The 14,321-nt window shown below is 45.0% G+C and overlaps 1 protein-coding gene across 1 annotated transcript in view; it reads left to right on the top strand.

The window, feature by feature from the left end:
• The window catches only part of LOC138255404 (dedicator of cytokinesis protein 2-like), a 1,984,107-nt gene that overhangs the window by 491,477 nt on the left and 1,478,309 nt on the right, over window positions 1-14,321 (top strand). The window lies entirely within an intron of this gene.

Here is a 14,321-nt window from a genome sequence, read left to right as displayed (position 1 = left end):
GGTAAACTTTGAGAAACAGTCGGGACTGAGTGGAATTTCAATTACAGTGGAGTAATTTTGGCAATTCGGCGTTACTCTTTGATGCGGAATTAACTATAATTATGCGATTACTCCTGGTGTAATTAAGAGTAATTTGTGGAACATATTCTATTGTGAGAGCACATTTATCGAGAGGGAGCCACTACTCCCATTCCCTTTTTGTCTTCTGCTGCATTTAGCGCTGTTTCTTAGAGCAAAATGCAATGTCGCGTCCATTTTGGATAAAATAGCTCTAAATATCAGTAGTGGCTGCTGAAGTTTTTGTAAAAAATGTCTGGTGCTACGGGTTTTGTAATGAATGACTGGCTGTTTAGGTTTTGTAAACAATGTCTGGCTGCTGGAGCTTTTGCAATGAATGTCTTGCTGCTGACCTTGTTGTAAATAATGTCCCGCTGCTGAAGTGTCTGTAAAGAGTGAGTGTCTTCTGAAGTTTTCGTAAAGACTGTTTGGCTGCTGCAACTTTTGTAAAGCATGTCTGGCTTCTGATATTTTTGTAAAGCAGGTCTGGCGGGGGAGTTTTTGCAAAGAGTGTGTGACTCCTGAAGTTTTTGTAAAGAATCATTGGCTGCTGAAGTTTTTGTAAAGACTGGCTGCTTGAGTTTTTGTGAAGCATGTATGGCTGCTGACGTTTTTGTTGTAAAGAATGTCTGGCTGTTAGAGTTTTTGTAAAGAATGTCTGGCTGCTGCAGTTTTTGTAAACAATGTCTGGCTGCTGAGGTTTTTCTTGTAAAGAATGTCTAGCTGCTGTAGTTTTTGTAAAGAATGTCTGGCTGCTGCAGCTTTTGTAAAGAATGGCTCCTGACGTCTTTTTAAAGAATGACTGGCTGCTGAAGTTTTTGCAAAGAATATCTGTCTGCTGAGGTTTTTGTTGTAAAGAATGTCTGGCTGCTGAGGTTTTTGTTGTAAAGAATGTCTGCCTGCTGGAGTTTTTGTAAAGAATGTCCGGCTATAGGAGTTTTTGTAAAGAATGTCTGGCTGCTGCAGCTTTTGTAAAGAATGGCTCCTGAAATATTTTTAAAGAATGACTGGCTGCTGAAGTTTTTGCAAAGAATGTCTGACTGCTGAGGTTTTTGTTGTAAAGAATGTCTGGCTGCTGAGGTTTTTGTTGTAAAGAATGTCTGGCTGCTGGAGTATTTGTAAAGAATGCCTGGCTATAGGAGTTTTTGTAAAGAATGTCTGACTGCTGCAGCTTTTGTAAAGAATGGCTCCTGAAGTCTTTTTAAAGAATGCATGGCTGCTGAAGTTCTTGTAAAGAATGTCTGGCTGCTGGGGTTTTTGTTGGAAAAATGTCTGGCTGCTGTAGTTTTTGTAAAGAATGTCTGGCTGCTGCAGCTTTTGTAAAGAATGGCTCCTGACGTCTTTTTAAAGAATGACTGTCTGCTGAAGTTTTTGCAAAGAATATCTGTCTGCTGAGGTTTTTGTTGTAAAGAATGTCTGGATGCTGAGGTTTTTGTTGTAAAGAATGTCTGCCTGCTGGAGTTTTTGTAAAGAATGTCCGGCTGCTGCAGCTTTTGTAAAGGATGGCTCCTGAAATATTTTTAAAGAATGACTGGCTGCTGAAGTTTTTGAACAGAATGTCTGACTGCTGAGGTTTTTGTTGAAAAGAATGTCTGGCTGCTGAGGTTTTTGTTGTAAAGAATGTCTGGCTGCTGGAGTTTTTGTAAAGAATGCCTGGCTATAGGAGTTTTTGTAAAGAATGTCTGACTGCTGCAGCTTTTGTAAAGAATGGCTCCTGAAGTCTTTTTAAAGAATGCATGGCTGTTGAAGTTCTTGTAAAGAATGTCTGGCTGCTGGGGTTTTTGTTGGAAAAATGTCTGGCTGCTGGAGTTTTTGTAAAGAATGTCTGGCTGCAGACGTTTTTGTGAAGAATGGCTGCTGAAGTCTTTCTAAATAACGTCTGGCTGCTGAAGTTTTTGCAAAGATTGTCTAGCTGCTGCAGTTTTTGTCTAGAATGGCTGCTGAAGTCTCTTTAAAGAATGTCTGGCTGCTGGAGTTTTTGTTGTAAAGTATGTCTGGCTGCAGGAGTTTTTGTAAAGAAAGTCTGGCTGTTGGAATGTTTGTAAAGAATGTCTGGCTGCTGAAGTTTTTGCAAAGTATGTGAGGCTCCTTAAATTTTTGTAAAGAATGTGTAGTTCCTGAAGTTTTTGTAAAGACTGTTTTGCTGCTGGAGTTTTTGTAAAGCAATGTCTGGCTGCTGATGTTTTTGTAAAGGATGTCTGGCTGCTGGAGTTTTTGCAAAGAATGTCTGGCTGCTCAAGTCTTTTTAAAGAATGTTTGGCTGCTGAAGTTTTTGCAAAGTATGCGAGGGTCCTTACATTTTTGTAAAGAATGTGTAGTACCTGAAGTTTTTGTACAGACTGTTTTGCTGCTGGAGTTTTTGTAAAGCAATGTCTGGCTGCTCAAGTCTTTTTAAAGAATGTCTGGCTGCTGACATTTTTGTAAAGACTGCTTGGCTGCTGTCATTTTTGCTGTTAAGAATGTCTGGCTATAGGAGTTTTTGTAAAGAATGCCTGGCTGCTGAAGTTTTTGCAAAGAATGTCTGGCTGCTGAGGCTTTTGTTGTAAAGAATGTTGGCTCCTCGAGTTTTTGTAAAGAATGTCTGGCTGCTGAATTTTTTTGTAAAGAATGTATGGCCGCTTAAGTTTATGTAAAAAATGTATGGCTGATGGCGTTTTTGCTAATACGATTTAGTCATCAGTTGGCCAAATCTACTCCACCACAATGATTTAAAGTGGTTGCCAGGTGGCACCAATTCAACCGTTTGAGCTAGAATTATTTTTTGTTTTTCTGTAAAATTTTGCAAAGTATGCAGTAGATGATGGTTTATGTGACAAATAGGGCGAATCCCTAATTATGCAGAAAACACCCAGCTGCAGTATTGCATAATTCCAGTGACCCTTATTTGTGTCCTGAACTCCTAGCAGCATAAGCGGAGTGAGGCCAGACTGCTGCCTGTCCCATCAACCCTCCCCATCCCCCCCCCACCCCAAGCACACACACGCACAGGTGTCTCCAGCCTGAAGCTGAATTTCACAGCTCCCCCATAATGGAAGTTTGGAACATCAGAACACAGACTAGCCTGCTCGGCCACTTACTCTGCTAATTTATGTCGTTGCCTCCATTAAGGGACTGGTCTCCTCCTTCAGTAGGTTGCAAGTTGCAAGTTAGCAAAGTCTGGAGGCCGCTGATATTAACATGTAGGCCCATATTTATACTTTTTGACGCAAACCAGCGCCGGCACTGGTTTGCCTAAAAAAATGTACCGCCAGCTAACGCCATTCCTACGCGCCATGCGGGCGCCATATTTAAGGATTGACGTTGGCCGGCGTAGGGAAAAATGGGAGTTGTGCATCAAAAAATGGTGCAAGTCAGGTATGAGTCAAAAATCATGCCTCTAACCGGACTTGCGTCATTTGTTGACGCACAACCCCCATTGAAATGACTCCTGTCTCAGCAAAGACAGGAGTCATGCCCCCTGCCCTACGGCCATGCCCAGGGGACTTCTGTCCAATGGGCATGGCCATTGGGCACAGTGGCATGTAGGGGGGCCCAAATTAGGCCCCTTATGCCACTTAAAAAAAATAATAATAATACTTACCTCAACTTACTTGGGATGGGTCCCCCTATCCATGGGTATCCTCCAGCGGTGGGCAAGGGTGGCAGGGGGTGACCCTGGGGGCAGGGAAGGGCACCTGTGGACTGCTGCCATGGTCTGAGACCATGGAAGTGAGCCCACAGGTCCCTTAACGCCTGCCCTCACCCAGGCGTTAAAAAAAGGCGCACATCAGGCTGTGTGCCGTTTTTTAAGGCCCGCCCGCTCCTGTGCGTCAAAATGACGCTGGAGTATAAATAAGGCGCACAGGCCTTAAAGTCATTTTTTGGGCGGGAATGCCTACCATGCATGCCGTTAACGCAAGGCGGTTTACCGCATCCAAAAAATTAAGCACACGGAGGAATTTTGACGTCCGCAGGGTCGGTGTCATAGTATAAATATGGTGCACGGTTTGCGCCGAATGTGCATCAAAATTTGCGACGCACATTCAGCGCAAACAGAGTATAAATATGCCCCATAGAGTGCTCCGTCTTCCACTTAAGTTGTACTACGTAAAGCATCACAGATGCATTTTAATCAGTGCAGATTTGCTGTGTTGCTTAATTTGTAAACAAATACATTTCATGCGTTGCTCTTGGCCTCCTCTGAGAGTAAATCATAGTCGGTTTAGCTAATCTGTAGCAACAATTATTTCTTAATGACATCGGTTTGTTTACCATGTGATACAAATATGCAGAAAGCAATTTTGATGAAAGTTTACTAATTTAACGTTTGAAAGACATCTAAGCACCGCAAGACATTGTTTTTTTGTGTAAAAGTGAATAGAGGAGGATATATTGTCTGGGGCTGACCTGCAATCTGTGTCACTAGGAAACCTGGGCTGAAATCCTGGCTTCCCCCATCGACCAAACTGTGTGATACTCGACAAGTCACTTTGTATTATTTTGACTGTGTTTTGTTTCCGGTCATATCGACGCAAACACAAAAGCTGTGTTAATATTTAGGATAAACAAACAAGCTCGCCAGGTGTTTGATAATATTATTGGTCCTTGGGGTTCTGCACATCACATGCAGAATTATCTCTTGGCTTTGATAATGGAATCATCCTCGGCGCTTTCTGGTGAGAGGGGTACACTTTCCTGAGTGTCCCTAAATTATTATTGAGAAATGATTCATTTTATGACATGTCAGTCAATGCAGGGATGTGCTTAATTGAAATATGAAGATGAAAAACGAAAACATATGTATGTTATCTACAGGGCAATTCTTTTCAAGCCCCAGCACCAGTTTTGGCACACAGGCCTTGCCAGAGCCCCCACTCGGCTCCGACTCCCCAAGATAAGAGGAGAGAGTAAGCTGATAGACAAGAAAGCATTCCAAAGTCTTAGTGTAATCAATGAGACGGAGCAACAAGCATTGGCAAAATCAATGGGTTTGGTGGGCAAATCAGTCTTGATTAAAACATTTAAAAAGTTCGCTGAACTGAAAAACTAAGCAATTTTGTATTTTATTTTCTAGAATGCATCTATGAAATAAAGAACTAATGTATGATGATGCAGGGTTCTTTTCTGATTTGAAATAGCGCCTCATACTCCAGAATACAAGCTCATTGGTTATTTAAGTGACATTTCTTTTCAAGTCCCTGCATGAGTTTTGACACACAGGCCTTGCCGGAGTCCTTACCACTAGAAGAGAGAAGCAGCTCATAATCAGGAAGGTATTCCAAAGTTTAAGTGCAATCAATGAGACAGAGAAACAAGCATTGACAAAACCAATGGGTTGGGTGGCACTAAGAGTCCTGATTAAAGCATTAAAAAAGACTGTTGGACTGAAAAGCTAAGCAAAAATGATTGTTAATCTTGATTTAAGATAAAGAATTAAGGGGGAGATTTACAAGAAAGTGGTGCATTATAGATGATCAGCCTTTTTTCTTGCGCCCTCCTACCGGAACCTAATGACACCATGGTTGCACCGAATTTACAATACGCCATACCATGGCGGTCGTTAGCACAAGAGCGTCTACATTTTCGACACTATTGTGGCGCTTTGTTGCACTAGCGTCAAAAATGTTGATGCTAGTGCCGCAAAGCACAGGGAGGCCCATTGAATATAATGGGTGCGTCATTTTAACGTCTGCTCTGAGCAAGCGTTAAAAATGACCGAAAAAATGGTGCAGAGAAATATTATAAATTTTCCTGCGCCATTTATTTAGGCCTCTCTGTGCCAGAACGCCTCCTTTGCATACATTATGCCTCACACAGGCAAAATGTGGCGCAAGGGTTTACAGTGTGGCGCAATGCAAATATTGCGCCATTTTGTGTATGGCTCGTCAGAAAAGCCACCTTAGAGACACAACATATGCTGTGGCATTGCTAAGGTTGCACAAGGGGCTTGTAAATATGCCCCTAACGTTGCTGTATTTTTTTGTGATGCAATATATTCCATCAGACTTTGCAATGGAAGCACCTCCAGGGGCTGAAAGGTACACCAGACAGCAACAGCTTATGTGGAAAGAGGAATACTCCTCCGGGTGGAGGTGAAGACTGGCTTATTTGTATTTTAAAGAACTGGTAAACGCAGGCAGTGCAGTCAAACCAGGCCTGACAGTATAACTGAGCAAGGAGCAGGCAACGGACCAGGCCTGGCGAGCAGCGCGTGAATTGTGGCGCTAACACTGACCGGGCTGCAGTTAGCAGCTGATTGGCCATAGCTTTGAAAGCAGTTTATATATATTTTTCTTGTTCTTTGTCCACTTTAAAAGGTTTCTAATTGCCAGCAATCATGCTGTCCCTTTTCTGAGCTGGTTCACTTGAATGGGATACAGAGCTGAGTTGACATAGAGGCCAAGCCTGGCCCAGCTCATGAAAGTGGCTCCTGAAGCCCTTCGCCCTAATGTGACTTGTTCCTACCAGAGCTTCTCTGACCCATTACCCACAGCAACTGCCAATCATGAGAGTCTGCAAGCGGAAGAGCAGTTTGAGGAGTGCGCAGAGGCTTGGCGGTGGTAAGCAAGCGGGAACCTCATGTCAAGCTGCTGCTGATTGGACGGCCGTTCTTGCAGGCTCTTTCTGGGGCTCCTTGAATTAGCGCCCTCAGACGCCCTTGACATTTCATCTCTGGTCTGCGAGGGGCAGCAAATTGCAGCAAATTGGACTCTCAAAAGTGCATAACTGCCAGGGATGCAGGTCAGGTAAGCTAAGATGACAAATGCAGAAGCCTTTCAAAGCATGCTGGGTGACCAGCGGGTCCACTTGTGGAAATGTTGTGGACGCAACATAAATAGGGTTTGCTGTAGGTTTGAATGAGAAACCAATCAGCTGAAGTGACAGAGGCCATCCTATCTGAAAAACCTCGGAATCAGACGCACTTGACAACTTCAGAACAAACAGGCGGGGAGAATGTTCCAACAGGTTCAAAGAAGAAGTACTCTTTGGCCTCACACTGGCCGCAGCGCAACACTTATTTTGCTCAGTACGTCATAATTAGGGTTCCCAGTTTTATGGTCTTTATTTTATTGACATTTTCGTCTGTATTTATCCATATTTAGTTTTTCAAAATTTTACCTCTATTTATCCATACTTATTTCTTGGCTTTATGATAAAAATGAGCTGAAACAAGCATATTTCTACATTAAATGTGCACTCATAAATGAAAAACTGACAGGTTTCAATGATATGACTACCCACACATGAGAAATCAATGCACTTGTAGAAAAACGTACTTTTTAGTATCAACCTTGTACACATCTATTGCTGTTAAAGTCTCATTAACAAGCTGGCTCTCTCTTTTGATTCCCTTCCTTGGCAATTCACACAGCTATTGGACTTGTAATCATGACTGACAGTATTTTGGAGAAGTGTGGCACAATGGTTAGAGCGGCAGACCCTGATGTAGAGATCTGGCCCGGGACCAGGGTTCAATTCCCGCCTTGGCGGGTCTTGGGCTCAATTCCCTTGGACCAGATAATTCTCGCCTCAGTGCCTAATCTAATTAATGGGTCCCACTCTGTAACTCTGGGCAATAGCTTGCCTAATCTCCACAATGGCCCTGACAGCGCTTGGATGCCTGGCATCACCCTGGGGTTTGCCTCACAGGGAAAAGCCAGGAGGGGTTTCACAGCGGTATGTGTACAGCGCCTTGAGACCCTAACGGTTGAGTAGTGTGCTATACAAGTGCGAAGTTTACGTTTACATTTTTATTTTAAATACCTCAAAAACTAAACTAAATTCAGTTTTTATCAATTTTTTATCCATGTTCAAAAATAAATACAGAAAGGAATATAGATGGTTTTCTGTGTGTATTTATCTGTAAAAATCAGTAAAAATGGGAAACTGGAAGCCTAACATAATATGCATAATATTGATGAATTTATTCAAATGCTTAGACGAGGAAGCTGACTCTGACCGGTAGAAAAGTGATTGTTGCTGAAGTGTCCGTCTCTGTAGAGATCTGGGTACAGAGATGGGCACAGACTCAGGATGTGTACAAAAATGCATTATCTACTCCCATGGTACCCAAGTAGAGACCGATGGTGATCCACTCGACCGGTGTTTTGTTGCAGTCACCAGCGGCGAATGGAGTTTGTTTAATTATAATTATTTGTCCGTGCCACAACTCACATTGTTCACACTTGGATTCTCTGCCCCGCCGGTGTCGGTGGTAATGCCATGTTCAATACAATTTAACGTTAATCACAGTTCTCATGCGAGATGAGGTGGCGGTATCCCAACAACATCCAAGGGAAGCCTTCATTAGGAGTGGGCGTTACTCACATAATTTGTAGCGGTGGGCGGAACTCGCAGAGTTTTGCTCTGCAGAATTCCACAGTTACCTAAAAACTCTGCGAGATTCCGCAGGGCTCTACTGGCAGTGGAATTCTGGTCTATTGCTCTGTTTGTGATGATTTGTAGCACCGGGAGCTCATCCCACACTATTAAATCAGCATAAATGGGACCGCGCAGTGTATCAGAGGGCACTGCTTCGTTCTGCTGCTCGTGTAGATCTTCTACTCGAGTGGCAGCTTTCGCAACACAAGCCGTAACTTTCTGAACACGAGCTGTAGCAACCTGCTGAGACCGCTTGCGTTGCGAAATCTTGATAGGAGGCGGTGAAGCGCTTGTTTTTTCTCACTCACCCTCACCAATTGAACGTTGGCAAGCAACGTACAAGTAAAACTTCGCCACAAAGCAGTTGGCAGAGTTTTTGCGGAACACTATGCTCCAAGCGGAGCGCAGAGTGGGCAAAAGTTCATAGAACTCCGCCGGTGGAGGAGAGTTTACCGCCCACCCCTATTAAGATGCTTTGGCACAATTACACAAAATTACAGCACAATTACTCGAGATTATGCAGAATTAGGTGAGTCACATAATAATTCAACTAGCACTATTTTCTTGGAGCAAAATGCACCCTTGTGTCTAAAATCGACACAAAGATGCATTTGCACTAAAACAATTGCGCTAGTTGCAAGATAAGACGAACAGCAGCATCTATCAGTTGCTCGTGCTTGCTAAGTTTGTTGTTCCTGTGCTCCATTGGTAGGACTTTTGTGCCATATTACTCATAGTTATAAAATGGGCATAATCAAGTAATATTTGGTAATTTTGTGTCAAAAGAGTGATGCAAAATTTATGAAATTACTCAGATTACTCAGATTACTCAGATTACTCCGGCGCAATTAACATTTCGCCCAGGCTTATTTGGTATTTAACTCACCTCTGCAGTCTGCACATGTCCCTCACACTCGCTGTACGCCAGAGTGACCGGTCACGGGTGGCATTGAAGCCTGTGAGTGATGTGTGCGATTCTTCTGACTCCCAAAGGGATGGACCGAGAGCATCCCCTGGGGGAGACGATGATGCACAGAGCCAAGGAGGACCTTAGACTGAGTCTGGACCAGTTATGCACAGTCGTGTTCTCTGCAGACATGGAATGTCTCCAACCCAGAGGCGGACCTGTGGGCGCTGCAGTCCACGGTGGGTGGGAGGGCTGGGGGCACTAAACCTGGTAAATTCACATCACCGGACCGTGGCCATTGGGACCAACAATTGTCAAAAAGCCAGGATGGCAGAGGAGAGCATCAGGTGTATTTTGTCTCCTAATTTTATCTTTCACCCTGATGGAGAATCTGCAATAATGCTGATGAGACCTGGTCTTTCTTTGACAGTCACCCTTCAATATGAAAAGAGAGTTAACATCTGCTCATGTTACTGAAGTATTCTGCACGTTTAAACACACTCCTCTTCGTTCAAAACAAGTTCTGCCTCTAAATTCTCCACTTTTTTGTGTCTACTGAAACCCTGAAATCAGTAAACCTCTTTGAGTTTACTGAGATCCGTATCAGTACTTGTTCTCTGTCCTTAGGCTGTGCACTTACCCTCTTATGAACATGGTATGGTGTCTGAGGTTCTGCTGCTGCTTGCATGTGGTCTCACGTGAACACATGGCGTGGCCTCTCACTTTCTGCTGCTGCCCATAGGTGGTCTCACTTGAACACATGATACGGTCTCTCATGTTCTGCTGCTGCTTGCATATGGTCTCACTTGAACACGACGTGGCCTCTCAGGTTCTACTGCTCCTTGCAGGTGGTTTCACTTGAACACATATGGTCTCTCAGGTTCTGCTGCTGCTTGTATGTGGTCTCACTTGAACACATGATATGTTCTCTCAGGTTCTGCTGCTGCTTCAATGTTGTCTCACTTGAACACGTGATATGATCTCACAGGTTCTGCTGCTGCCCACACGTGGTCTCTCTTGAAGAGATGATATGTCCTCTTGTGTTCTGCTGCTGCTTTCATGTGGTCTCACTTTCAGTCTTGAAAGTGATGGCCTTTCATGTTCTGCTGATGCTTGCATGTGTACTCACTTGAACACATGATATGGCCTCTCAGGTTCTGCTGCTGTCCACACGTGGTCTCACTTGAAGACATATGGCCTCTTGTGTTCTGCTGCTGCCCATAGGTAATCTCACTTGAAGGCATGATATGGTCTCTCATGTTCTGCTGCTGCTTGCATGTGGTCACTGTGAGAAAGTAGCCTCTTTCTAGCCTTGTTACCCCCACTTTTGGCCTGTTTGTGAGTGTATGTCAGGGTGTTTTCACTGTCTCACTGGGATCCTGCTAGCCAGGGCCCAGTGCTCATAGTGAAAACCCTAAGTTTTCAGTATGTTTGATATGTGTCACTGGGACCCTGCTAGTCAGGACCCCAGTGCTCATAAGTTTGTGACCTATAGGTATGTGTTCCCTGTGTGATGCCTAACTGTCTCACTGAGGCTCTGCTAACCAGAACCTCAGTGGTTATGCTCTCTCTTTACAAATTGTCACTAACAGGCTAGTGACCAATTTTACCAATTTACATTGGCATACTGGAACACCCTTATAATTCCCTAGTATTTGGTATTGAGGTAACCAGGGTATTCGGGTTCCAGGAGATCCCTATTGGCTGCAGCATTTCTTTTGCCACCCATAGGGAGCTCTGACAATTCTTACACAGGCCTGCCACTACAGCCTGAGTGAAATAACGTCCACGTTATTTCACAGCCATTTTACACTGCACTTAAGTAACTTATAAGTCACCTATATGTCTAACCTTTACCTGGTAAAGGTTGGGTGCTAAGTTTCTTAGTGTGTGGGCACCCTGGCACTAGCCAAGGTGCCCCCACATTGTTCAGGGCCAATTCCCCAGGCTTTGTGAGTGCGGGGACACTATTACACGCGTGCACTACACATAGGTCACTACCTATGTGTAGCTTTACAATGGTAACTCCGAATATGGCCATGTAACATGTCTATGATCATGGAATTGCCCCCTCTATGCCATCCTGGCATAGTTGGCACAATCCCATGATCCCACAGGTCTGTAGCTCAGACCTGGGTACTGCCAAACTGCCTTTCCCGGGGTTTCACTGCAGCTGCTGCTGCTGCCAACCCCTCAGACAGGTTTCTGCCCTCCTGGGGTCCCTCCTGGGGTGCAGCCCATGGCCCGTGGGTCGACGGAATCGTCCCCCTGCAACCGCAGGCACCAAAGAACTGCATCACCAGTATCCTGGGTCTCCTCTCAGCACGACGAGCGAGGTCCCTTGAATCCAGCAACTCTGTCCAAGTGACTCCCACAGTCCAGTGACTCTTCAGTCCAAGTTTGGTGGAGGTAAGTCCTTGCCTCCCCACGCCAGACTGCATTGCTGGGAACTGCGACTTTTGCAGCTACTCCGGCCTCCGTGCACTTACGGCGGAAATCCTTTGTGCACAGTCCAGCCTGGGTCCACGGCACTCTAACCTGCATTGCACGACCTCCTAAGTTGTCCTCCGGCGGCGTGGGACTCCTTTGTGCAACTTCGGGTGAGCACCGTTTCACTCCACTTTGTAGTGCCTGTTCCGGCACTTCTGCGGGTGCTGCCTGCTTCTGAGAGGGCTCCTTGTCTTGCTCGACGCCCCCTCTGTCCCCAGACACAATTGACGACATCCTGGTCCCTCCTGGGCCACAGCAGCATCCAAAAACCCTAACCGCATGATTTGCAGCTAGCAAGGCTTGTTGGCGGTCTTTCTTCAGGAAAACACTTCTGCCCAACTATCTATGGCGTGAGGGATCCATCCTCTAAAGGGGAAGTTCCTAGCCCTTGTCGTTCCTGCAGAATCTTCAGCTTCTACTGTCCAGTAGCAGCTTCTTTGCACCCACAGCTGGCATTTCCTGGGCATCTGCCCATCTCTGACTTGCTTGTGACTTTTGGACTTGGTCCCCTTGTTCCACAGGTACCCTCGTTTGGAAATCAATCGTTGTTGCATTGCTGATTTGTGTCTTTCCTGCAGAATTCCCCTATCACGACTTCTAAGTCCTTTGGGGAACTTTAGTGCACTTTGCACTCACTTTTCAGGGTCTTGGGGTGGGCTATTTTTCTAACCCTCACTGTTTTCTTACAGTCCCAGCGACCCTCTACAAGGTCACATAGGTTTGGGGTCCATTCGTGGTTCGCATTCCACTTTTGGAGTATATGGTTTGTGTTGCCCCTATCCCTATGTGTCCCCATTGCATCCTATTGTAACTATACATTGTTTGCACTGTTTTCTAATACTATTACTGCATATTTTGGTATTGTGTACATATATCTTGTGTATATTTGCTATCCTCATACTGAGGGTACTCACTGAGACACTTTTGGCATATTGTCATAAAAATAAAGTACCTTTATTTTTAGTATATCTGTGTATTGTGTTTTCTTATGATATTGTGCATATGACACTAGTAGTACTGTAGGAGCTTCACTCGTCTCCTAGTTCAGCCTAAGCTGCTCTGCTAAGCTACCATTATCTATCAGCCTAAGCTGCTAGACACCCTATACACTAATAAGGGATAACTGGGCCTGGTGCAAGGTGTAAGTACCCCTTGGTACTCACTACAAGCCAGTCCAGCCTCCTACAGTCACTCTTGACGACATGATATGGTGTCTCAGGTTCTGCTGCTGCCCACACGTTGTCTCACTTGAAGACATGATATGGCCTCTCGTGTTCTGCTGCTGCTTGTATGTGGTCTCACTTGAACACATGATATGGTCTCCTGAGTTCTGCCACTTCCCATCGATGGTCTCCCTTGAGCACACAGTATGGTCTCTCAGGTGTTACTTCTTCTTGAGTGTGGTCTCACATAAACACATGATGTTGCCTCTCAGATTCTGCAGCTCCTTGCAGGTGGTCTCACATGAACACATGATATGATCTCTCAGGTCCTGCTTGCACATGGTCTAACTTGAACACATGATATGGTGTCTCAGGGTCTGCTGCTGCTTGCATGTTGTCTCACATGAACACATGACGTGGGCTCTCATATTCTGCTTCTGCTTGTATATCATCTCACATGAACACATGACGTGACCTCTCAGGTTCTGCTGCTCCTTACAGGAGGTCTCGCTTGAGCACATGATTTGATTTCTCAGGTTCTGCTGCTGCTTGTATGTGGTCTCACTCGAACACATGATATGGCCTCCCCGGTTCATCTGCTGCCCACACATGGTCACACTTGAATAGGTGATAAGGCCTCTCATGTTCTGCTGCTGTTGCATGTGGCCTCACTTGTACACATGATATGGTCTCTCAGGTTGTGCCGCTGCCCACAGGTGGTTATACTTGAAGACATGATATGGTCTCTCGTGTCCTGCTGCTGCTTGCATGTTGTCTCACTTTCAGACATCTGATGGCCTCTCATGTTCTGCTGTTGCTTGCATGTTGTCTCACTTTCAGACATGATATGGCCTCTTGTGTTCTGCTGATGCTTGCATGTGGTCTCACTTGAAGACATGATATATGGTCTCAGGTTCTGTTGCTGCTTGTATATGGTCTCACTTGTGGCCTCTCAGGTTCTGCAGCTCCGTGCAGGTTCTCTCACTTGAAGAGGTGATGTGGTACCTCAGGTCCTGCAGCCACCTGTATGTTGTTCCACTTGAAGACATGTTTTGGTCTTTTCATTTCCCTGTCATCCAAATGTGATGATACTTGAAGAGGTGATGTGGGCTGCAGGTTCTAGCTAACTCAACTTTTTGCCTGGTTTCAGTGTGTTTTCACTGTCATACAATAGGATCCTGCTAACAAGGACCCCAGTGTCAGTGTTCTCCCCCCTAAATTTGGTTGGTAAGTAACGCTTGCACCCCACAAATTTACCCCTGTAAGTCCCTAGTATATGGTATTTAGGTACTAAGAGCATTGGTACACCAGCACCCTCCCCCATGGGCTGCAGCATGGATTGT

The sequence above is a fragment of the Pleurodeles waltl genome, chromosome 1_1 (assembly GCF_031143425.1).
Source record: "Pleurodeles waltl isolate 20211129_DDA chromosome 1_1, aPleWal1.hap1.20221129, whole genome shotgun sequence".
In the NCBI taxonomy this organism is placed as follows: domain Eukaryota; kingdom Metazoa; phylum Chordata; class Amphibia; order Caudata; family Salamandridae; genus Pleurodeles; species Pleurodeles waltl.
This window is presented reverse-complemented; position numbering and strand designations above follow the sequence as displayed.